Genomic DNA, 23,373 nt, shown 5'->3' with positions numbered 1-23,373 from the left:
TTTTTAGCTTCAACAAGGTCATTCACACTGCTAAGCATAATCCCGACACATTAGCGGGAGTGCTGTCCAATTCATTCTCACTCCATTAAGCAACACGCTAGTCAGGTTCTCCTCCTCTCTCCTAGTTCTGTTTCCCCCAGTCACATATAGTGAGTCATGTCTCAGAAGCCCAGGTGCCCGTGAGCAGAACGGATCCTATTCTGCAGCACTCGCAGCCTGTGTGAGGAGATGGTTGCAAAGCCTTTGGCTTCCAGAGTGATGCATTCTGGTGGACTGACTGGGAATCCCAACACGATAACTGGGCTGTTAACTGGACATGCCCTTCCTAGAGCTGCAGGGTACAATGGCCTTCATACCGCTTGTTGGCTCAGGGATCTCCATCTACGCTGCAGGCTTCAGCTTCAGAAAAGTCATTGACATTCCAAATGTCTTCGTTGTCAACATTTCATCTTTGCAGAGGAAGGTGGCAAGCTAACTTTGCTTTTGCCTCAACCTGGGATTTGCATCAAACTTTCTACAGAGCCGTGCTTACATTTCAGACCTGCTTCCTGGTAGAAATGCAGTGCTGGGTTTTTGACAGCAACCCTTCCACTGAATCTGAAAGATTCTCTTTGGGTTTGTTTCACTGACCTGATTTTGTGACAAAGCTCAAGGAGAATCGCGCTGCCTCATCCTGCTAGGATAGATGTCAGTTCTGCATGAGTTAAGCCAACTTGAGAGGTTTTCAGAAGGAAATATGCCCTGTCGATGAGATTGTGGAAAGTGTCAGCAGGAGAGGAGCGAACCGGTCTCCTTTGGGGAGATGAGGTCCTTCTCCCGTATGAGCCAGCAGTCCGTGTGCCGCTTGTCCATTCAGAGGTGCTCTGGGAGCAGAGCCTGGTGTACCAGGAGACAAACTCCCTGTCTTCTAGAGCTTCCTTCACTGTTCTTCTGCCTCCCCACCAGTGTCTGTCCCCATTTCAGACCTCTTCTGAGAGATGCTCCTTATTTTCTTTATACCTTTTAGACCAATAATCATAGAATCACAGAATGGTTTGGGTTGGAAGGGACCTTAAAGATCATCTGGTTCCAACCCCCCTGCCATGGGCCTTCCAGTAGACCGGCTAATTTCCAGCCTTATCAGTAGGCTGGAACTGAGGAGAGTTCTGCTTTAGTTCTGGTTATTCCTCCCGCAGACATTGTGACTCTAAATAAATAACTGAAGATTCTTCTGTGTGTGTCTCTTCCCTCTTTCCCTCTTTCCCATGCCTGGTGAGATCACAAATTGTTGAGGGAGAAGGCTTCTTCTGTGCCTGCCTGCAGTCCTGCTCTCTGAGCTGCCCCTGAAGCCATGGCCGTAGAGATATGGGGTAGGGAAGGTGGTTTGAAAGAAACCTTGAAGCCGAGATCATCATCTTTCCTTGGTCTGGTGGGACCCATCAGGTACGTGCGTCTCTCGCCCTGTCCTGGGGAGAGGTGGCTCAGCCCACAGATGCCACCTGCGCGGTGCTCATGGTGACACGCGGTCATGGTTCAAATCCCTAAGTTTAACTGAAGTCTCGGTAGAATAATGTGAGTCCATGGAAATCAATGGAGAAGAGCTGAAAACAATTGATTTGAATCAAAACACACTGCAATCAAATTTGGAGGGATTGAACTAATGGATCATAAGGTGGCTTGTGAATGAGTCTGATTGAATTGAACTGAAAGGTCTTGCATCTTCATTACAGCTAACTGAAACTAGTATAAATGATGAATTTTCTAACAATGTTTAGTGTCTTTTTTTTTTTTTTTTTTCTGTCCTGATAACTGGATTGCAAACCCAGCACTGGGGAATTAACCCATAGGTACGGTGTTGGGAGAGGCAAAGGATGGAATTTGCTGGTCACAGCTGTGGACAGGCCACTGAGTGGAGTTTATAACTACCCTTGCTGCTAACTCCTTTCTTCTGCGCCACTTAGCACTCTTAGAATTAGCGGCCCGTTTCTCCTGCCTTGTTATAGCAGAGTTTTGAGGTGGAGACTCATGTTTCCCCCCAGAGGATCTCCATTCAGGCATTAAGCTGACCAAGGTGTGTTTATTGTTGCTTTTTTTTTTTTTTTTATTTTGACAACAGTGATTTGGAGCATCTCCTTTTACCCCACCAAATCCTGGAAATTCTTTGTAATTTCCATTACTCTAATGTAGCTCTCCTCTCTATCACAGAAATTGGAGGTGTGAATGATTCACTGGTTTTTATAAAATCTCATTTTTTGGTCAGACTGAACTTCCCATGCTAGAAGGTATGATTTATTGCTGCAGTGATTAAGGGACGTTGTTGATATTTCTGAAAATTTTCTTTCAGAGCTGAAGGCTTGCCTACGAGTCAAAAGGCAGTAGAAATATATGAATAACTGGGCGTGTAATGGAGCGTTTGCAATTTCCTATTAAGAAGATGCTCATATTTGTTTCATGCTTCTATGGATGGGTGTAGTGAATCAGGAACCAAGTTGTCTTAACTGCACTTGTTCTATGGGAGCCCTGATACGGACGTGAAAGGGAAAATGTTTCCTCACGAGCTCAGCACCTTGATTTATGTTGTGACGGCTTTAAACTGATAGTCTCCAATCTTGTTATTGCGCTTGGCTACTGACTTGCCTTCTGGTTGGGCTCAGCCCAACGTTGGGGCACTTTGCCTGGAGTTAAATCCCATCTCACCGCCTCTGCGGCAAGGAAGGGGTTTGCCGTCTTCCCTTCCTTGACTGGCCAGGGGTTTTAACCACTGGATGGTCCTGTTGCCACCGCAGGTGTTTCCTGAAGTAGTGGGACCCTTCTCTGTTAGGTGCCCACTCCCAGGATCAGGCCCTGGGCTCTGAGAGAAGCCACTCAATGTCCAGCCCCTGATCAGCTCCCTTGTGCCCTGGGCAGGATGAGAACCTCTGAACATCCACCGTTGCCAGTTGGTTCATACTGGGGGACTTCGTTCCCTGCAGGGCTTTTTTGGCTCAGCGCTAGCCTTTCAACCTGGAATGCCTTTTCCCGAGCCCTTCAACAGCAGATCAGCCTCCCAGGCGTTTATACCACAAAGGGGAAAGTGAAAAGCCCTTCAGGAAGCTGCCGGTGCTCCCGTGTCCCCACTATTTCTGTGCGAGGCAACGCTCTCTGTGCCCCCTGTGCGAGCAGAGGGTGTCTCCAGGATGGAAGGTACCCAGGTGTCTCCGGGTGGAAGGACAGTGGGGAAGAGATGCGCAGCAGCAATGAAGCGCTGCCTCTCCCTACCAGAAGCAATGTACGTATAAGCACTTCTGAACCCACCACTGCGTATTGTATGCAGATGGAGCTCCTTGGTTATGCCTGTCAGGTATAAGCGGGTAGCTGATTTTTTTTTTCCCCCAGCTTGTTTATCAGACCTAATAGAAAATGAAGTTTCTTTGGGTTGATGAGCAATGTAAATTTCTGTCTCTTTCCTTGTCTACCCACCTGAAAGATGCACTTAATAACCATTGATTGTCTGGGAGGAGAAAGAGTGCGGCTGTAAATGTACCTTTCCACCCTTACAAGGTGTCTGATTAAAGAGTGGAGGTAGCAGCAGATCGATGGGAATTGTAGGCGGAGGACTGATACAGGGGGTCCTGGAGGTTCTCATTAACGCCCTGCTCGCGCACCTCCAATCTAAGGGCTTGCTGTCGCGTTTGCAGACAGCTCAGGACACGGATGCGTTTGCGCAGCACGGTGAAGGTCACCGGGAGGCTGAGGAGAAGAGCGATGGAAAACTAGCAGGCCCAGTGGGAGAAATGTGGCCGATGAGCCACTGGATGCAAGAGCCCCAGGGACAGCAGATTGGCACTCTGCGACTTCAGCTCTAGTAGAGAGTTACGGAGAGTTAGTTGCTTTCCGTGCATTGTGGTCCAAGGTCCACCTTGCTTTTCAGAGGCCTTTTCTTGGTGACAAAGCATAGCTCTAGGCCACATTTCCGAAATCTCACTGATGTGATTCTTTTATCTGTTAGCCCTCAGCCAAATCTAAAGACCAGAAGGAGACGTGGTAATTGATGCGAGAGTTGGTTGTCCGAGCCCTCTTTGAGCCCAGCCACACAAGCTGTGAGATTTCCTGCTGATACTATTGTTTGTATTTATTCAAGACCAGAGGAGATTACTAGAAATAAGAGGGTTTTACAAATTAGGACAAAACAGAATGAGATGAGGTCATGTAGGACAAGCGATAATGGTTTTAAACTGGAAGAGGGGAGATTTAGATGAAATAGTAAGAAATTCTTTGCTGTGAGGGTGGTGAGCCCCTGGCCCAGGTTGCCCAGAGAAGCTGTGGCGGCCCCATCCCTGGAGGGGTTCAAGGTTGGACGGAGCTTGGAGCAACCTGGTCTAGTCCCTGCCCGGGGCAGGGGGTCGGAACTAGATGAATGATGAACCATTCTATGATTCTATGGTTTTGGAAGGCCTTTGGCTAAGGATGCAGGGTGTTGGCTCACCAAAGAATAATGAGCTTTAAGAACACTCATCTTCTGAGCAGTATGTTCCACAGTCATCAGAAAGCACTCTGGGGTCCTCGGACAGTCTTTGAGTGTCACCAGTTGTAGCTGCTCTCGAGAGTCAGACTGTTCCGTTGTTTGCTTCAGTTTCTCTTTGGCTGTAGCTGAAAGGATATTGACTCTGTTTTTCCTCATGGTCAGCAGAACTTCAAAATTGCAGCTCAGGATCGCTTTTGGTTTAATAAAATTAGCAGGTCAGGTTAGTGCCAGGTCTGGGTTCTCTCTCGGTTCTGCTCTACCATGCCCCTTTACCACAGGCGTCTCTCTACAGGGCGCCAGGAGGCTCGATAGCTTGAGCGTAAGTGTTTGCGTAAAGGGCACAAAGCGGGGAGGGACCAAAAAAAATTTCCAGTGAACTAAATATTTAGGCAGTAGGTCTAAACCGAACCTAGCCTGTTAATTGATATCTAAATGTTTGTTTTCCATTCTAACTCAAAAGTTAGGTTTAAATGAAAAAGTTCCTCCTGAATACGAACAAAGCTCTTTGTTCCAGTTCAAAGTGGGTTTCTCTCCTCCAGAGCAATCCTGGGCAGGCAGAAGTGACACAATGGGGCAGGTATATCTCCCAAATTTTAAAAATAATTTTTAATTTCTTTGTGTGGTCGGTCAGGTGGCCAGCAAGGACACCAGAACATAACGTTTTGGTGGTGTTCAAGTATTCTTCCATGAGTCACAAGGACAATCTGAGCCCCGACAATCTCTAGGCATGAACTGTTCCCAGTTTCTCCCTTTCTTTAAATTGCCCTTCTCCCAGCTCTGCCCCAGGATGAGTCTTTAGGGATTTGTATTGGCTTTGATCGATGTTTTTGTTGTTTTTGCTGTTGCACTTCGCAGCAAACTCATGTTTGTAAGAGTCCCAGGTTTGACTTTGAAGATGGGACTTAGGTCCTTTAACTTGCTCTGATACCTTTGAAAATTGTATCTATCAACAGAGGGTGACAAATACTCGCAAAGGAATGTGCAAGGCAAGAAAATAGAAAGTAAAAGAGACGCTTCTGTTGCGTGGCACTGATAAACATCCATCCTCAGGGTTTGTCACATTATTTGCTCGATTTGAGAACGTGTGAGGCCACAGAGCCCAGCTCACCTGTTCCTTATTTAAAAAAGAAAAAAAAAGAAAAAGAAAAATTCCCAGAGAAAATGGCCACTATCGCAACCTGGGAGAATTTGTAGCAAAGAGACTAGCAGAAGTATATTTGCATAACAATTCAAATCAGTATCAATCACCTCCCAGAGAGGGCTGTCAGCAGCTCGTAAACATGTCCCCGCTGTGACAGATTAGCTTGTCTGTGAAGGAGTGCTCTGTCTGCAATCATGGACTGTCAGGACTTGCTCCAAGACAGCACATCCTTCACAGGGCATCTCGGAGAAGGAGACCCAAATACCCCAGGATCACTTCTCCAGCTTCTGAGGTCAGCGGGGTTGGCCTGAGCTCTATCTGAGCTCTTGAACATCATGGTCCAAAGAGCTGGCTGTGGATTACGGGTTTTCTTCCCTCCTTTGAGTTTATGCTTTCGATCTTAAGGGCTTTTTTTTCCTTTCACTTTTACTGTTTTTGAGAGTCCTTTCTAGCAGCTCGTGAAGATTTTCTCCATCAGCTCTAAATCCAACACCAAACTAGGTCCAGTTTACTTTGCAGGTTGCAAATCCAAAATGAAAACTAAGGCTGATCCAACTCAAGCCTTCTCTAGCGAGTGATACTACTCGAGCAGATACTAGCCACTTGAGCAGATACTAGCTGCGTGATCATCCTGCCATTGGGAGAGCTCTCCTTCACTGAGCCAGATGCTTACAAATTCTGCCAGTGATTATCATAGCAATTACCACATTGGAAGTCTGTGAGCAGGCTTAGAGGCATTTCCCAGCAGCTCCAATCCCTGCCTTACGAGACCCAACCTGGATTGGTCACAGCTGTTGCAAACATCTTTGAGAAATAAGCAGATCTTGCCCTGTACAGACACAAGTCTAGTACTTCTGGCATCCAGGAATCGCAGCAATCACATGGTCAGAAATCAGGAGGGCTTTTGAATTGAAATTTGCAGTAGCTGGAGAGAACATCATGTTGGACTCACCCCAGGGACAGCACTCAGGTTCAGCGTTGGGCATCCAGGCTCCTGGCTCCATACTCTGCCATCTCCTGGAAGGGATGTGTGATTTGAGCAAGTACAGAAGCTCTGTGCAAGGACATTGGGGTGCTGGAGCATGTCCAGAGAAGGGCAACGGAGCTGGTGAGGGGTCTGGAGCACAGGTCTTGTGAGGAGCGGCTGCAGGAGCTGGGAGTGTTCAGCCTGGAGAACAGGAGGCTGAGGGGAGACCTTTTCGCTCTCCGCAACTCCCTAAAAGGAGGGTGTAGCCGGGGGGGTCGGTCTCTTCTCCCAAGGAACAGGTGATAGGACAAGAGGAAACGTCCTCAGGTTGCACTAGGGGAGGTTTAGGATGGGTATTAGGAAAAATTTTAGACTGAAAGAGTTATCAAGCATTGGAACAGGCTGCCCAGGGCAGTGGTAGAGTCGCCATCCCTGGAGGTATTTAAAAGCCGGGCAGACGTAGTGCTTAGGGACATGGTTTAGTGGTGGTTTGGGCAGTGTTAGGTTGATGGTTGGACTGGATGATCTGGAAGGTCCCTTCCAACCCAGGCAATTCAGTGATTTGAAGTGACCACCAATGATCCTCTGCAAACGCTGCTGGGAACTCAGCCAAGCTTTTGGTTGGTGCACCTCATGGCTGAGCAGCCAGCACCACGATTTGTCAGCTAGCCCAGCGAGCCCGCGGGTTGGACCCACCAGCCAGTAGCTCTGGAGTTATCTCAGGGCTGTGGGTCTCTGCCAGGCAGGGAAAAGCTTTCCTCTTTGCTCCAGGAGAGGTGACAGCACCATAACGTGGGCCTGCAGGACTCTTGAAGCAATGGCTCGTTGTCATTGCAGCCACATACGGGGCAGGGTAGGGTGTTTGGTAGATGCGCGGCAAGACCTTGCCACAATACGTTTGCTTGTTTGAGGATAATTTAATCAGAAATAACACAGAGAAGTCTCTTGTATATGAATTACCAATTGTTACTCAGCCACCTGTAAAGCTTGTGAAATAAGTCATAAAATGTATTCAAATCACCGGAAATTTGTTAGGCTCTAAGGGCAGCATTCATTTCGCTAAACACAGCTCATCTCGGGAGAAGTCAGGCGTCTGTCTCAAGCCGTTGTGTGCGTTACTTCTGTCCCCAGTGGTGGGAGACCCGGACTTCCAGCTGCATCCAGTCCCATCCTCAGTTAGACGAGAGAGGGCCGCCCTTACAGCCAAATCCCCGATGCAGGGAGTTGTGTATGTGCACCTCGTGTGTATTTTTACTCATGGACACGGGTCCTTAATGACTTACAGTAGCTTTATCTTGGTTTGTTCATGCTACTGAGTGGTGTCCAAGAAAATAGATTACTCTTGGGCTTCATGTGTTGTATTGTCTTCTGTGCATCTCAGCAAGACCATGGCACACGGGGGAAAAAAAGGAAAAACGCTTCCAAACCAGATCTACTGCAGAATGAATCTCTGTTATTTGCCAGTCACTTGGAGGAAGGGCCAAGGGTCCGGATTACTCTTGCCTTTTCACGTGTTCTCTAGTGCTCCATCCCACTGCCGAGCCCTTCGGTGCGCTGCGCGCCCTGGGCACTCGGAGACAGTGGGGCCAGCCGCAGTCACGCCTTCGCTTCCTTAACGAGGACTCCTAAACTTTGATACCTTTTCCCAGAGATTCTCTTTGCAGACAGTTGCAGTTGTGTCACCCCGCTGGGGCTGTGTCACTTTGTGCCAGCAGAGGACGGAGAGAGCAGCGCTTAAACCTGAGCTCCTTCTCGCTCCTCACTCCCAATATTGCTGCGCGGGAGAGGAAGGGGAGCCTGGCGTGTGTCGGTAATAACTGTGAAAGCTGAACCTGAGGATCCTTTTTCGTGCACATCCCTCCTCCCACCACTAATTGCTTGGCTCCACAAGACTGCTGTGGGCTATGGGGCTCTACACTTCAAAACTCACCCTGGGAAATTTGGTACGGAATAAAACCCAGCGTTCAGGAGAACACGGTGATTGTTCAGAAAGCCCACAGGGGTTTCAACCCTGCTTTAGAATGTTGGGGGGTTTTTTAGGGGTGATTTTTTTTTTTTTTTGTAGTAAATCACCAAGGAATATAGCATAGAAGAACAGGTTTCTCTAAGCATCCCATTAATTTTTTCATTTAGTTTGAGCTAAGCTAATATCTTCTGCTTTTGTGACGAGTAAAATGGAAGCTGCAACGCAAAGTGTTCAGGGCAATACTGCTGCCTACTGAGTCCTTGAAATATATCTGCTTATTCATCCCTTTTGAAACTAGGAGGCAGCTCTTTCTCCCCTGTAAAATATGTTCAATTTTGTTGATCTAGAGAGAAAAGGGAAAAAAAGTCTTATAGCACAGTTGATGCTTTTCCTGTATATTCAAGATCAGCCCATAGACTACGCTGCCCTTCACAACTCCCAGTTGACTCGCATCATACGAAGACCAAGAAATTCTTGTCGCTTTGACCAGATGCTCGCGTATGGCATTTTGGTTTTTGTTGAATACAAAGATTTTAGAAATAGCCAAGGGACTTGTTTTGAAAAAAAGTGTTAACGTTCGTACAGGTTGTTTCATTTTGGTACAGAACACAGCTTCAAAATACCAAGATTTTCTGCACCTTCAGACAGCTCTCAGATGGGTATTCTATTAAAAGTCTATAACCATTGACCAAAATAACCATTATGCTTAAATCAGTAGTCTCAAAATAGCTCACACCACAGATATTTATTATATAGCACGCTTAACCTGACTTAATGTATTATATAGCACCCATTAGCGGAATATATTAACTTCAGATGTTCGCCTTTCTACATTAATAATGCAATCATGAATTTGCGCCAGACATTTTCTGCTCTAAATTGCATAAGAAAAGAGGGATCTGAAAAAATAAGAAAAAGAAATCTTGTGTGCATCTGTGGAATAAGAAATATTTTGGTTTGTAACGTTTTGTGTTAATCAAAGAGCTTGAAAAGAAAATATTCGAGTTTTGGACATGAAGAGGAGGAGACCAGCTGAACAGCAGCGTGTTGGTCAAGGTTAAGACTCTTTTATCCTAATGAAAGATAAGTTCCTCTGAGCTTGCCACGGGCAATGTGTTTGTTCATTATTTGGGAAGCGTAAGAAGCCTGGTATCGTTTCATTTGCTGGCTTTTAACTGCTTGTGCTTTTGAAAATGAGATGATAGGTAATTATAATATAATTGGTACTTAGCGATCTTTATTAGCCTTTGGCATGATGGCCTTTTTGTGTGATTTGGGAGGCTTTTAATGCGGTGGCCTGAGCAAATTCTTTATAGTTAAGACAGGAACTATTTGGCATGCGTTCTCAGATACTTGTCTGGTTGCAAGTTCTAGACGGATTTGTTTTTCTGTGAAAGGAGAGAACAGTAGGCCATACGAACAACTCACAATCACCTGGCTGTAAATATCCGGTATCGACATCAGGTATCTTCTCAAAATCAGCTCACACAGTGAAAAAGAAATGCTCAAAATCACCAGCCACTGTGGTGAATGGTTTTCAACAGAAAGAAACCACAATTAGTTCATGCGTGTGCCAGGAGCAGAGAGAAAGACTGAATTGGTCACGTAAATAGTTGCTTGTAAATTATTCGCTCCATCTTACTCCAGGTACTAGCAAGGCAGGAAGGTTTCCCTGGAAATCAATAACCAAATATGGGAACTAGGGAAAAATACACTTACCTGGTACTTCAGAAATACAACTGCTTATTTGAATGTGAGCAAGGTAAAATGGACCAGTGTCATCTGCAGACTAGACAATAAGTCTGATGCCTTCCGGTTGTTTCTAACTGATGTCTCCTTGACTATATGTATTTTTTTTACATATTTTAAGGCCCTGGAGATCCTGAGAGGGCTGGAGCCCCTCTGCTGTGAGGACAGGCTGAGAGAGCTGGGTGGGTTCAGCCTGGAGAAGAGAAGGTTCTGGGGAGATCTTCCAGCTCCTTCCAGTCCCTAAAGGTGGCATATAGGAGAGCTGGGGAGCAACTCTGGATCAGGGAGGGGAGCCATGGGATGAGGGGGAACGGTTTTACACTGAAAGAGGACAGATTTAGATGAGATTTGAGGAAGCAGTTCTTTGCTGTGAGGGTGGTGGGATGCTGGCCCAGGTCACCCAGGGCAGCTGTGGCTGCCCCATCCCTGGAGGGGTTCAAGGCCAGGTTGGACGGGGCTTGGAGCAACCTGGTCTGGTGGGAGGTGTCCCTGCACAGGGCAGGGGGGTGGCACTGGGTGTTTTCTAAGGTCCCTTCCAACCCAAACCATTCTCTGATTTTATGATTCTCTTATGCTGAAATTACCATGCTCCAGTTTTCCCCCCCTGCGTATCCATCCAGAATCGGTGGCTGGGCAGGGCTGGCTGTGGGGTACAGTGCATGAGGTTAAGGGATTAAATAAATTAAGCACTGCAATGCCTTCGAGAGTTGAAGCTGCTCTCTCTCTTGCAACAGTGCTCCCTGATCAGCACAGCCCATCGCAGGGAGATGTGTCCCCGAGGGATTTCCCACCAGGACAGAGGCTGCTGATGCTGGGACTCCCTGGTTCAGCACAGCCCTTCCCAGGTGCGTATGCAGCACCCTTGTTCCAGTGCTCCAGGGCCACTGGAATGCTAACACACATTTTTGGTGTCTCGGCATGCTGCGTGCCTTTGGCATTTTGCTGTGCCCGTGACATATTGGCCGTTCCCCAGCCACGGTGGTGTACTGCCCGTTTCCAAAGGGAGCTCTCTCGGGGTGGACCTGCCCTGCAGTGGGTTTGCACGGTGCCTCCCAGCAGGGCTTTGGTCTTGTTTTGGTTCTCCAAGCACTGCCATGAAATAAATAGATCATAATCAAGGAGTAATAGGAGTGCTGAAGGAAGATGCAGCTAATAGACCAGCAGTCATTAGAGGTACACAGCTGGCACTAATACATCATCTCTGCCGGTGCTGGAGGAATTTGCATATCCAGATTAACAAGCTCCTGAAGCAACGATTGCTAGATAAGCTCTTGGCTCTGCCGGTTGGGCCCATCCAGCTCAGCTGCCCCTCCAGGGGCTGGTGCCTGTGGGATGTTGAACGAACCTGGTGAATCTGATGGAGCTGGGTAAAGAAAATGCAAGACTGGGGCCCGTTTCTTTCCAAGGCTGAACCCTTCCCCCTGAGACTGAAGACTCAACGAGTCCTTCCGTGTCTGTGCATTTAAATTGGGTTTCTCTTCATCCCCACCCGTCGCAGGAATGGAATAGCTGCAAGCAGCGCAGGTTTCATGCACAGCATGGGTCCCTCCCACCCGCTGGTGGGTGACCTTCCTTCTCATGGCCTGGAGCTGCAGTCCCCTGTGCCATCAGCCCTTAGACCTGGCCTGGACCCCTAGCTTCCCCCCACCTACATTCAACCTGCCCTGGAAGCAGCGAGAGAAGGAGGAGGAGGGCTGCTCTGGCAGGGAGAAATCCCTGCCCCGGCCTCCGAGAGGGAACCTGCAGGAGCGCAAGGGGACATTTTGCTGCACAGGGCTGCTCCCCGATGGAAGAGACAGTTTGAGGCTGGAGCCGAGGGAGCTGCTGTCAGCTGGTTGTGCGGTGAGCTGCAGAGAGCCGCCTGTCAGAGCCGTGTCTTCGGAGAGAGCACAGGGCTCCTTTCCCCTCCATTCCTCGCCCCACTGGGCAGCACTGGGACAGAGGGAGGTAGGGAGGAGGTGAGGATGCCATTCCAGCAGCCTCCTTCGAGCATCTCTGAAGGGTGATGGCTGCTGTCACTTGTGCTGGGAGTCTTGAGGCCCTTGTGACAGCATGGAGGGCATCCAGGCATCCAGACTGTAGCATGTGTCCCCATGTCGGAGCCCCTGCGGTGACGCTGGCCTGGGGATGCGCTCAGAGGTTCTGCTCTGCTTCTGTCCCACCCAGCTCACAGCAAATATCTGAAGAACAACCCTGGTATGTGAGTCAATACCAAATTCCTGGCAGCACTGATCCAGCAGGTAGGGAAGCTCAGGACTCGTCCCGTGCCATGCCCATGGGGCTGGAAGGCAGGGAGGGTGTGTGGGGGCTCGGGGGTCTGCGCTAATATTTCTGTGCAGAAACACAAAAGGAGGAAAGAAACACAGAGACAAGTCTCTCTTTCCTTACATTTTCAGCTCGGTGTAGTCCACTAACATCTGCACGTTAATGGGATGGCTGGAGTCAATAACTCTGCTCCCGCCACCCTGACACCTTCTAGCAGCTCTACCCCCTACCACAGCTCTCTATTTTTATTTATCGGGCTCACCAGATACAACCTCTCCAACAGCATAGGAGGGACTTGAAAAATAATTGGACCAAGTGGGAAATGCAGCCCTTGCCTTCCTAAATCTGTCCGTGTCTCGTGGGAGCAGGCACGAGCCCCAGCCAGGGGACACAGAGCTGCTGGTGGCAGCGGTGCAGGGACCCCGAGCCCTTGTCGGCTGCGGCACTCGCAGTTGCACCCGGGGCACTCGGGAAACGGCTGCCACTGCGCAACAGCGGCTCCCTGACCTCAATTTTCTCGGTGGAGAAAAGAGCAGGTCAAGTGGAAAGTGCTTAAGGAGGAAATTTGTTTCCTTACAGACAGGGAGTCAGGAAGATAGGCGGCTATCGCGTGTACTGGAATAAACCAAATTAATTTTGTACTGCGCGGTGAATCGAGGAGCTGGAGGGCAAGGGGGAGAAGAAAAGAGAAAGCATGGAAGATAATGGACTTTGATGTTTTACTCGAACTCAACAAAACACCTGGCAAGAAGCAGGGATGCACTACAACTGCAGCTTAGACTGCTCCTAACCCAGGCAACCACTTCCCTTTTGTTTTCTTTCTTTACAATCTAATCCCAAGCATTAACCGGAGTGTCTTATATTTCCAGTGGAATAAAAGACGCATTGTGAAGGGAAGATGAAGACAAGAGATGTTAATAACTTCCTCTGCTTCTCCCGAAAGGGTTTGTGCCATACAGCTCCTGCAACGCCAGCCCCCCCCCCGCAGGCGAGACCCGAGGGGAAGGGCTGGAAGGAAGGGGCAGGGTGCTGGGGGATGTGGCTCTCTGAAAGCAAGATCAGGGCTGCATTCCTCCAAACTGCTGCATTCTCCTGCCGCCGCAATGGGAAGGTCTCTCAATCCTGAACACCAATATCCTGTTAAAAACATCCCTGTCAACACCATCTTCCTCTGCTGCCTCATTTTCTCCCTCTCTCCATCATCTGTGCAAGCCTCTGCGTCAGATTCAAATCCCTTGAAGAAGGCTCAGCCTGGATTTCTTCTTTTTTTTGGGGGGCCTATAGATACCTGTCAAACCTCTGCTTGCTCCTCTTCCCCAGCTTTGGGACAGGAACAGGAACAAACTATTCCAAATCTTCCCATAAAAACACTGTTTAAAGTCAGGCTGGAACAGAAGTGACAGCGCTCTTCTAAAGCGAGCTTCTAAAAATACGTTACGTGGTTGATAATTGAATGTGAGATAAAAATAAAGTTTTAGGCAGAAGTAAGAGCTGCCTGTTTCTGGCAAATTCCCATCTCACCCAGCCCCTCATGAAGTGTCATTGCATACCAATATTGTCTGGCTAGGAAATTTAAATTTTGGTGAACTGGCAATCTCTGCCAAAAAAGCATCATAGAATCACGGAATGGTTTGGGTTGGACGGGACCTTAAAGATCATCTTAGAGATCCCCTGGGCAGGGACACCTCCCACCAGCCCAGGTTGCTCCAAGCCCCGTCCAACCTGGCCTTGAACCCCTCCAGGGATGGGGCAGCCACAGCTTCTCTGGGCAACCTGGGCCAGCGTCCCACCACCCTCACAGCAAAGAATTGCTTCCTCAGATCTCATCTAAATCTGCCCTCTTTCAGTGTAAAACCGTTCCCCCTCATCCCATGGCTCCCCTCCCTGATCCAGAATCCCTCCCCAGCTCTCCTGGAGCCCCTTTAGGGACTGGAAGGGGCTGGAAGGTCTCCCCGGAGCCTTCTCTTCTCCAGGCTGGACACCCCCAGCTCTCTCAGCCTGTCCTCCCAGCAGAGGGGCTCCAGCCCTCCCAGCATCTCCCGGGCCTCCTCTGGCCCCGCTCCAACAGCTCCATGTCCTTCTGCTGTTGGTGCCCCAGAGCTGGAGGCAGCACTGCAGGGGGGTCTCCCCCGAGCGGAGCAGAGGGGCAGAATCCCCCCCTCGCCCTGCTGCCCACGCTGCTGGGGATGCAGCCCAGGCTGCGGGGGGTTTCTGGGCTGCCAGCGCACGTTGCCGGGGCGTGTTGAGCTTCTCATTCACCAACACCCCCAAGTCCTTCTTAGGGCTGCTCTCAGTCCGTTCTCTGCCCAGCCTGGATTTGTGCTTGGGATTGCCGTGACCCAGGTGCAGGACCCTGCACTTGGCCTGGTTGAACTTCCGGAGGTTTGCACAGGCCCACCTCTCCAGCCTGTCCAGGTCCCTCTGGATGGCATCCCTTCTCTTCTGCCTGTCGACCGCATCTGGTTTTTGGCTTTAATTAGAAGCATCTCCGGGATGGCTGGTACACCGGCACCTTCCCTGTTGTGGCCATGGGGCAACCAGAACCCCCCCCATCGGCGTGGGGTAAGGGTGCGATCCTAAACCCAGCAAACCAAAGTGACATCTCTGCACCCGCCAAAGCTAGAGGAGGGAGGTTATTGCCTCCTTGACGTAGATTTGTCCCCCATGCCGTGCATGAAGCCCAGACAAAGAGATGCTGGGGCAGGATGCTCCCTGGGGATGTTTTCTGTTGTTTCACAAAAAAAAAAAAAGCACTTTTTGCTTCCTCCGCGTCTCTGCCCGTGGTGTTTTGTTCATTAGAGGCTCAGCGTGGACCTGGTTACAGGTAACATTTAATAACCAACTTCCCAGGCAAGGACGTGCTATTTTTTTTTGCTTGCTGAACCTAAGCATTCTGCAACATTCATATAAATTTGTGGCTATGTAATAAGGGCTTTCAGGATACCTTTCCATCATTATCTACAGATCTGCACATCAATAAAGTGTGGTGGTCTGATAAAACGTATTTATTAACCCCAAACTGATTTTGCCCAATTTATCATCTCATTCCAGTGCGCGGTTAGTTGAAAATGGGAAGGATGAGCTCATTAGCTTTAGCTCTCCTCACAAAGGAAAGCTTTCCTTTTGCAGCCTACCTATAAAACGCAGTTCCACAAAACGGCATGGATTAGGTAATGCTGTGAATTTGCATTTTTCTGATAAAAATAAGATGTGGGGTTTGGTGGGTTTTTTTTGTTTTTTTTTGTTTTTTTTCACTTTCCCCCAGTTTGCTGGTTTGAAAGTGATGAAATGCCAAACGCGTTGCATGAGAAGCCAGTCCAGAGAGATGTCCTCTGCGTGGTTAGCGGGGACAGGAGGGGGGTGAGCGGGAGGGAGGTGGCACTTCCCTCCCCAAACCGCACCTGGGCAGGTCCCTTTGCGCGGCTGTAGCTTTTTTATACCTGCGAGGAATATGGGGCTGGTATAGGAGAGGACCTCACCTGCTGATTTTTCGGGCCAAAAAAGCCACTTTCTCCCTGTCTTGTGAATAGCTTTTGCGATCTGGAGGCCCGGAGAGGGGTTTCTCTAAGGCGTGTAAATAATAGGAGAACGAAGTGTCATTGACAGGCAATGGCACTCCTTCTCCTGAGCGTCTTTTGAATACGGATGCGTCCAGATGAAGCAGGCCAGGGCAAGTGGTGAAAGACGAACCTGCTTGAATCTTGCCCTGCCCTCGCGCCGGCTGCAGTCCATTCCCCTTTTCTGTGTGGCTTCAGTAATGATTTCGGAAGCAGCCGTAGCTGTGCATTCCAAGACATAAATCCTTGGCAGGAGTTCATCCAGCTGAACCTTAAAGCTGACTGCTTCGCTTTATGGAGATCTCTCACATTTTTCATTGCCTTTGCATCAAACCTCATCGGTCCTGCTCTCCTGCCAGAATATGAAGTGCCATGAAAAACCTGATCTTTTTGAAGCTGACATTAAATTATGGCAAATAAATATGTCGCTTCAACACAGTTTCAGCTGTCCACTTTGTTCCAGTGCGCTGTACAAAGATATTGTCCGAATAAGTAACTACCCACCTGACCTCCGTTATTATCCATAAGCTTTTTGGAATAAGAGTAAATTGGCCTTTCCCTGGGGACTTCTTTTTTATTTACGGACTGAATCCAGCGCTGGCGTTTGCTCCCACTCAGGGGTCAGATCTGCTTTCTGACTTTCGTTCACAGGAAGGTTTGCTAGATCTTTTTTTACCTTGGCGCATCTATCTGCTTAAATCCAATTCTGTAGATTAAGAAAACTCCAGCACGTTCCTAGAACCATAGCTGAGGAGGACACGAGGACACATGGATAATGTGGCTGGATGGGGCCCTCGCCGCTGGACCTCACGTCCTCGGGCGGCAGCGTTCCCCCAGACTGCGGTGGCATCGGGAGCTCACCCCTCCTTTTTGTCTACCCATTTTCTGGACCGGTTTCTCTCCTGTACGTTTTTATCCTCTGCAATCCTCCCAGGACTCTCAATCTGTTCTCCTGTTATGAGTGTGTAGTATTGTGCTTGTAAACACCTGCCTGTGGCCTTTTCCAGCCAGCAGCGCCTGGGCACAGGCTGGAGACAGGGACGGGTGCCTGCTTGCGGCTGTGGAGCTGAACATCTGTACACGGGGCCAGGTAATGAAAAAGGGAACGGATCTTGCGCTCGGGAAGGAAACGGCTTGCAAAACCCTTGCTGCGGCTGTCTGCGCTGGGTATGTGTGCATTATTCCCAGAGTTTCCTCCTGATTAGCCTGCTGCTAATCACGGAGGACTTAACGGGTGACGCGTTGACGGCATCTGGAGGTTTAGTCATTATTTAATTAATAAAGAAGAGGAGACTCGGCAGTGTCAGCTCACACTCCGAGCTGGGAATCCTGAGCAGAAAGAGAAGTCGTCTGAGCTCAGCGTGAAGCAGCTTTGAACCTCTCAAAGCTGCTGAAACTGAAACGTTGGCATCAATCTGCTGAAGCCTGATTTTGTGTTCCCTGCATGTATGAGCAAAAAAAACGGAGTCGGAGGATTACAACAGAGTGATTTTTGTTGTTTTGTTGATGCTTGGTGGACAGATCAGCAATAAGTTCCACCGAGAGATGCGAGTAGCGGTCCCATTGTGACAGCAGCGGATAATACCCTGAAAGAGCGGAGTCTGGTGTTGGTATTTCATACTTGGTTAATGATGCATTTCCCTGTATCTGGGCATCTGACATGAGCCTGTAACCAGACCTCTCCTCTCGCTAATGCCGCCTCTGCGAAGCTGCTGGTTTGTACTGGTTAGCTTTTGTCCAGCAGCCAGGCTGGCAACAGGACTCAGACGTGTGCGCTCCCGATGCCCCGGCTCACCACAGCCCGAGCTCACTGCCTGCTGTGGGAGCGAATCTCGGTGCTCCCATTGGGACTGACGTTCCTGGTACAGTAAATTATGTGCCTGGCACCCGCAGGTAACAGCCGGGATGCTCGGCACTCTGACTCCAAAGAAACCCAAAAACTGCCCGAAATGCACCCTCCCACCTAAACCAGCAGTTCTGAGACATGGGATTCATAGAATCACAGAATGGTTTGTGTTGGAAGGGACCTTAAAGCCCACCCAGTCCCACCCCCCTGCCCTAGGCAGGGACACCTCCCACCAGCCCAGGTTGCTCCAAGCCCCGTCCAACCTGGCCTTGAACCCCTCCAGGGATGGGGCAGCCACAGCTTCTCTGGGCAACCTGGGCCAGCGTCCCACCACCCTCACAGCCAAGAATTGCTTCCTCAGATCTCATCTAAATCTGCCCTCTTTCAGTATAAAACTGTCCCCCATCGTCCCACGGCTCCCCTCCCTGACCCAGAGTCCCTCCACAGCTCTCCTGTATGCCACCTTTAGGGACTAGAAGGGGCTGGAAGGTCTCCCCGGAGCCTTCTCTTCTCCAGGCTGAACGCCCCCAGCTCTCTCAGCCTGTCCTCCCAGCAGAGGGGCTCCAGCCCTCCCAGCATCTCCCGGGCCTCCTCTGGCCCCGCTCCAACAGCTCCATGTCCTTCTGCTGTTGGTGCCCCAGAGCTGGAGGCAGCACTGCAGGGGGGTCTCCCCCGAGCGGAGCAGAGGGGCAGAATCCCCCCCTCGCCCTGCTGCCCACGCTGCTGGGGATGCAGCCCAGGCTGCGGGGGATTTCTGGGCTGCCAGCACACGTTGCCGGGGCGTGTTGAGCTTCTCATCCACCAACACCCCCAAGTCCTTCTTCTCAGGGCTGCTCTCAGTCCATTCTCTGCCCAGCCTGGATTTGTGCTTGGGATTGCCGTGACCCAGGTGCAGGACCCTGCACTTGGCCTGGTTGAACTTCCAGAGGTTTGCATGGGCCCACCTCTCCAGCCTGTCCAGGTCCCTCTGAACAGAGGGTCCCTCTGAACAGAGACCAAGCAGCCTTCGTCGGCCCTGGGTAAGCACATATCATTTGTCCTGATTGCTTCCTGCTCCTGACCCTGTGTCGGGACATGCCTACCTAACCCATGGATTCCACGGGCTTTCCTCCAAGCAAGTTGTGTAATTTCAGAACTCTCGTGCAAATCAGACCCCTTTGCAAAAGGACCGGTCTTCCTCTTTCTTTCCTTGAAGTAGCCACAGCGCGTGTTCCCTCTCCTCTCACCCAGCTGGGCAGAGCTGGCCTTCGGTACCATTCATAAACACCAGCCCACGGATCGATGCCTCATCGAGTGCTATTGCATAGAAATGCAGTGTTATTGATTCTCTGTGCTTTGCTTTCTCTTACAACCCCCAAAACATCTCCTTTTTGTCAGGCTGCCGTGAGCCGTTCTCGTCAGCCCAGAGAACGGGCATTGTTCGGAGAAATCTTGCCGCCTTTCCTTCACTGAAAGACATCCTGCTCTTTTATCATTCATACAAGGTGTCAAAGCCATTCTGTTTTCTTGGGATCCTGTTTATCAACAAAATCCAAGCATTGTGCTCTAAGAAATAATTTACCTCCTTTGCCAGCGTCCTTCCCGAATAAGCAGGAGAGCAGGTGAAGACGGTGGCCAGGAATGTGTCTGGGAGTGTATTGAAATTTGCTGGGAGAAACGCAGTAGGAAAAACGAGCATTATGCTTGTGCTAGCAATTAGCATAATCTTCCTTAAATCTTCTGCGCATTGGTGGTTATTAAGAAATGTACCTTCCTGAGCCTTTTTTTTTTCCTTTCTTTTCTAAAGAGGAAGCAGAGCGTTGGAATATTCCTGGGTCCTGTTGAGCTCCTGCCTGCTTTGGTGTGGATGAGGACTCTTTTCCCTATTTGTGTGTTGTGTGCAAGTGCGGTGCAGGAGTCTGGGCTCCATGCTGGTTCTCTGGAATAACCCGGAGGGGAAAGAGAGGAGATTTTCAGAAGCAGTAACCGTTGGTTTAAGCGGGATCCCGTCCATGCCAGGAGGTAAAACGCTGGTCTGAGTGCTGTTCTAAGGCTGTGTCCTTTCCTCATGTAGCGCCTGTTGGGTTACAAGAGTCACGCTACTGGGCACTGCCAATCTGTTCTCTATTGCTTTGTCCTATTCACTTGCCTTGAGAAAACCATTGCTGCCAGCTTGGAGATCAGTGCCGCACAAAAGACACCTCTTTTTTGGCCTTTTTTCCCCCCTCCTACCCCATTTCTCCGTTGTCTGGTTCGCCTGCAAATTCATCGGAGCCAGGGTTTCTCTTAGGAGCACACAGTTCCTTACACCCTGGTGCTCCGTGTTATTTGCTGCCTCCCGGCGTGCTGCAGCACAAATAATAAATAATGTAGTCGCTTAGTTTTATTATTCCTCCCCCAAATAACTTAGTTGTGAGAGGGCATTTGGAGAATTGAAGCTCGCGTGCTGGGCGCGTGGAGCAGCTATAAAGTCAAATGCTTTGTAAAAGGCTCGGTGCAGACATTGCCAGTGCAGACAGGGAAATCTTCCAGGTGCTGTAGCTGACCCTTTTGTGGACACCCTGCTTTTCTTAAACCTCGTCTGGGAGGAAAGAAAAGCTGCTGTACCTCAACCCCCAGCCGAGCCATGTTTGGAGGAGTGTTGGTGGTGTCACCGTTAGCGTGGAAAGGGCTGTGGAGGACCAGCCGAGGTGGCCGCGGGATGCGGGAGCAGCAGCCGCTGCCGTGCATGGGCTCCTTTCCAGCCCTCATCCTCGCGCTGTGGTTTATCCCAGCTCGGCTGTTATTGCGGGGAAGCGAGCTGGGACCGCTTTCTTTGTTCTCTGAGGTTGGTGAGTGACGTACCGCAGTCATTCCTGATGCGTGTCAGATGTATTTCTGTGGCATAGAAATAAAGGACTGTGTTGCAGCGAAACGGATTCCGTCGCCTAACTAGCCACCTTGCTTGTGACTGGCAAAAAGACAGAAGTTCTCTTCCCTGCAGACAGGTAGTACATTAATGTACAGATAAGGTGGCCAGGCAGGCAGGCAGGCGTGCGTATGATTTGCAGCTCCAGTTTGAAACCCCTACAGAGTGTAGTTCAGGCTTTATAAAATAAAAGCTAATAAGAATCATAACAATTTTGCTTTCTCTCTATAGCCTGCAGCAAGCCAGACGCAACATGGGAATTGAAGAATAAAGGCCATCAACTTCCCATGGCTCCCCTCCTACTACCTTCCTCCTCTTGCTCCAAATTGTTTTGAAAACATTGCTTCTCCCTTGCCTATTTCATTTTTGCAATGAAGTCATCAAACAAGATGACAGGGACTTTCCGAGACTGAAATCAATCAGCAAGTTTCTCTTTTGCTTTTTCCGCTCAGGCAGGAAATAGGGGAATAAATTTTAAGAGAGTCCAAGGGAAGGGAAGGGGGCAACGGGTGGGTTGGATCCAGCGTGGGGAGGTGTAGGTAAACAGATGGAGCTTCTGGACTACGTCCAACCCATCAAAAATAAACAAGCCCCTAGCATGTGTTTGTTCTGATGCGAGAAGTTTCAGCAAGTCACGATGGGTTTCTGCTGTCCGCCGGAAAATAAAAGAGACGTTCTCCATGTATCCTGTCCCCCACCACAGCGGCTTTGCTTGAAAGGGAGTTGTGGTTTCTCCAGAGGACTCCGCCCACCACCCCAGATGAATAGTCCACTTTCAGTATGAAAAATCACGTTCAAATCGTGCCAGGCTCAAAAGTCTCCCGCTCGGATCGGTGATTAAAAACCTCCCGTGCTGCTGTGGAGCCAGTGCCCGCGCAGCGCCTGGCTGGAGACCTGCGCTGGCCCCGCCGCCCAGATAGATGGGAATTGTCATCTGGGGGTGCTTTTCTCTGGCTGCTTCTTCAGGGGGCAGCCTGAGCGATAAGCTCGGAGCAGGCAGGTAATTTATGGAGGTGGCTGAAGGTAATGGAAAGAACTCATCTGGCGGGATCACCCCACTGCAATTTCTTTTGGGTTTAGGAGGAATAAAACTAATCATAGGGGTTGTCGCTGCTCAGACCGGGGCTGCTTTAGGAATAGATGAGCACTTCAGATTTACCAGGGTACGCAGACAGCAACGGAGTCATGTTTTCAACACACAGAGGTAGGAAAAACTGTTGTCATTTTTTATGATGGTTTTTCTACTGGCTGCTCCGCTATTCCTCTCCACTCTTCAGCGGGGACAGGCTGTGCGTGGGAAGCATGGTCTCTGTAACTGGACCCCTTTCCTTCAAAGGCACTGGGAGGGCAGTCAGAGAGCAGTCATTTGCTTGTACATTACGCCAGGAAAGTGCTGACCCAGTAACACCAAAAAAAAATAAAAATATAAAAATCACTGTCACAAACCAACGGGTTTTACTGGAAAAGCATTTGAGGTTTTGAATGGAAAGTTGACAGTTTGCCCCAAATGACTTCTTTTTACAGTGTTGGCTTTGTTGACCTCCTCTGTGTTCTTCTCTTCTCCCAAAAAAAAGCAAGCAAATGAGAGGCAAAAATGACAACGCTGACGAAACTCCTTCAGTACATTTCTCATTGGTAACTTATTTTAGGGAAGACTTAGCTCGGCTTCGCTGTACTAATGAGCATCAGTCAAGGTGGTAACTAAACCAGCTTTTCTTGCGAGTCTTTTAAGTCTTCTAAAATGAGAGTATTTCTGAAGGAGTCTTCTACAGGGTTTTTTCTCTTGCCTGTAAAGATGCGCACTCACGGCCAAACGATTACCTCAAGTAGAACCAAACACTGGCTCCGTTTATTTTTATTTATGGCGTACGCCCAGGCAGTCAGAGCAAGCCAGAGCGTTCTCAGGACCAGGGACCGTAATTTGGTCTTTGTTTGGGTAGGGGATGCAAAGGGGGCAGTGGTGGCCAGCCCGGATTGTCCTGCAAGCCCCCCTGGGCAATGCAGAAGAAGAGTTTCAGGATGGGACATGCTGCGTGGCAGGGGCTTTGCTGATGGGTACTGTGTGTATGTATGTGTATGTGATGTATGATGGGTAGCATCCTCTGGAAGGTACCATGGAGAAGCCATAAAGTGGCAGAGATTACCAGGAGGGGGAAGATGGAGACTTGAAGGACGCAGAAGGACATTTCCATGGATAGGTAGGCTGTTAAGGACGTGGGGTGAGCACCTTCAGGTTTTATCCCCGGAGTCCAGCCATCTCGCAGTCTTAGCTTCTCTGTTAGTGCCCAGCCTTTGGGGTTGCTTGGTGACTTGAGCGGAGAGCAAAAGACCTACTGCTACTCCGCTTGTCCCCTGGGGAGGCTGAGACAGCCATGCCAAGGTCACCAGTTTCCCTGAGTTTCGCCCCGCTTCGTCTGGGACGTTTTTCTAGTGCATGAGTGGTGATGGTCCCTCGGGACAAGAGCAGCCCCCCCCCCCCACCCAGCACCACAGAGCAGCGCCGGTGGCAGTG

This window comes from Larus michahellis, chromosome 6 (genome assembly GCF_964199755.1).
Source record: "Larus michahellis chromosome 6, bLarMic1.1, whole genome shotgun sequence".
NCBI lineage: Eukaryota > Metazoa > Chordata > Aves > Charadriiformes > Laridae > Larus > Larus michahellis.
The sequence above is the reverse complement of the archived record's forward strand: the minus strand, read 5'-3'. Positions refer to the sequence as shown.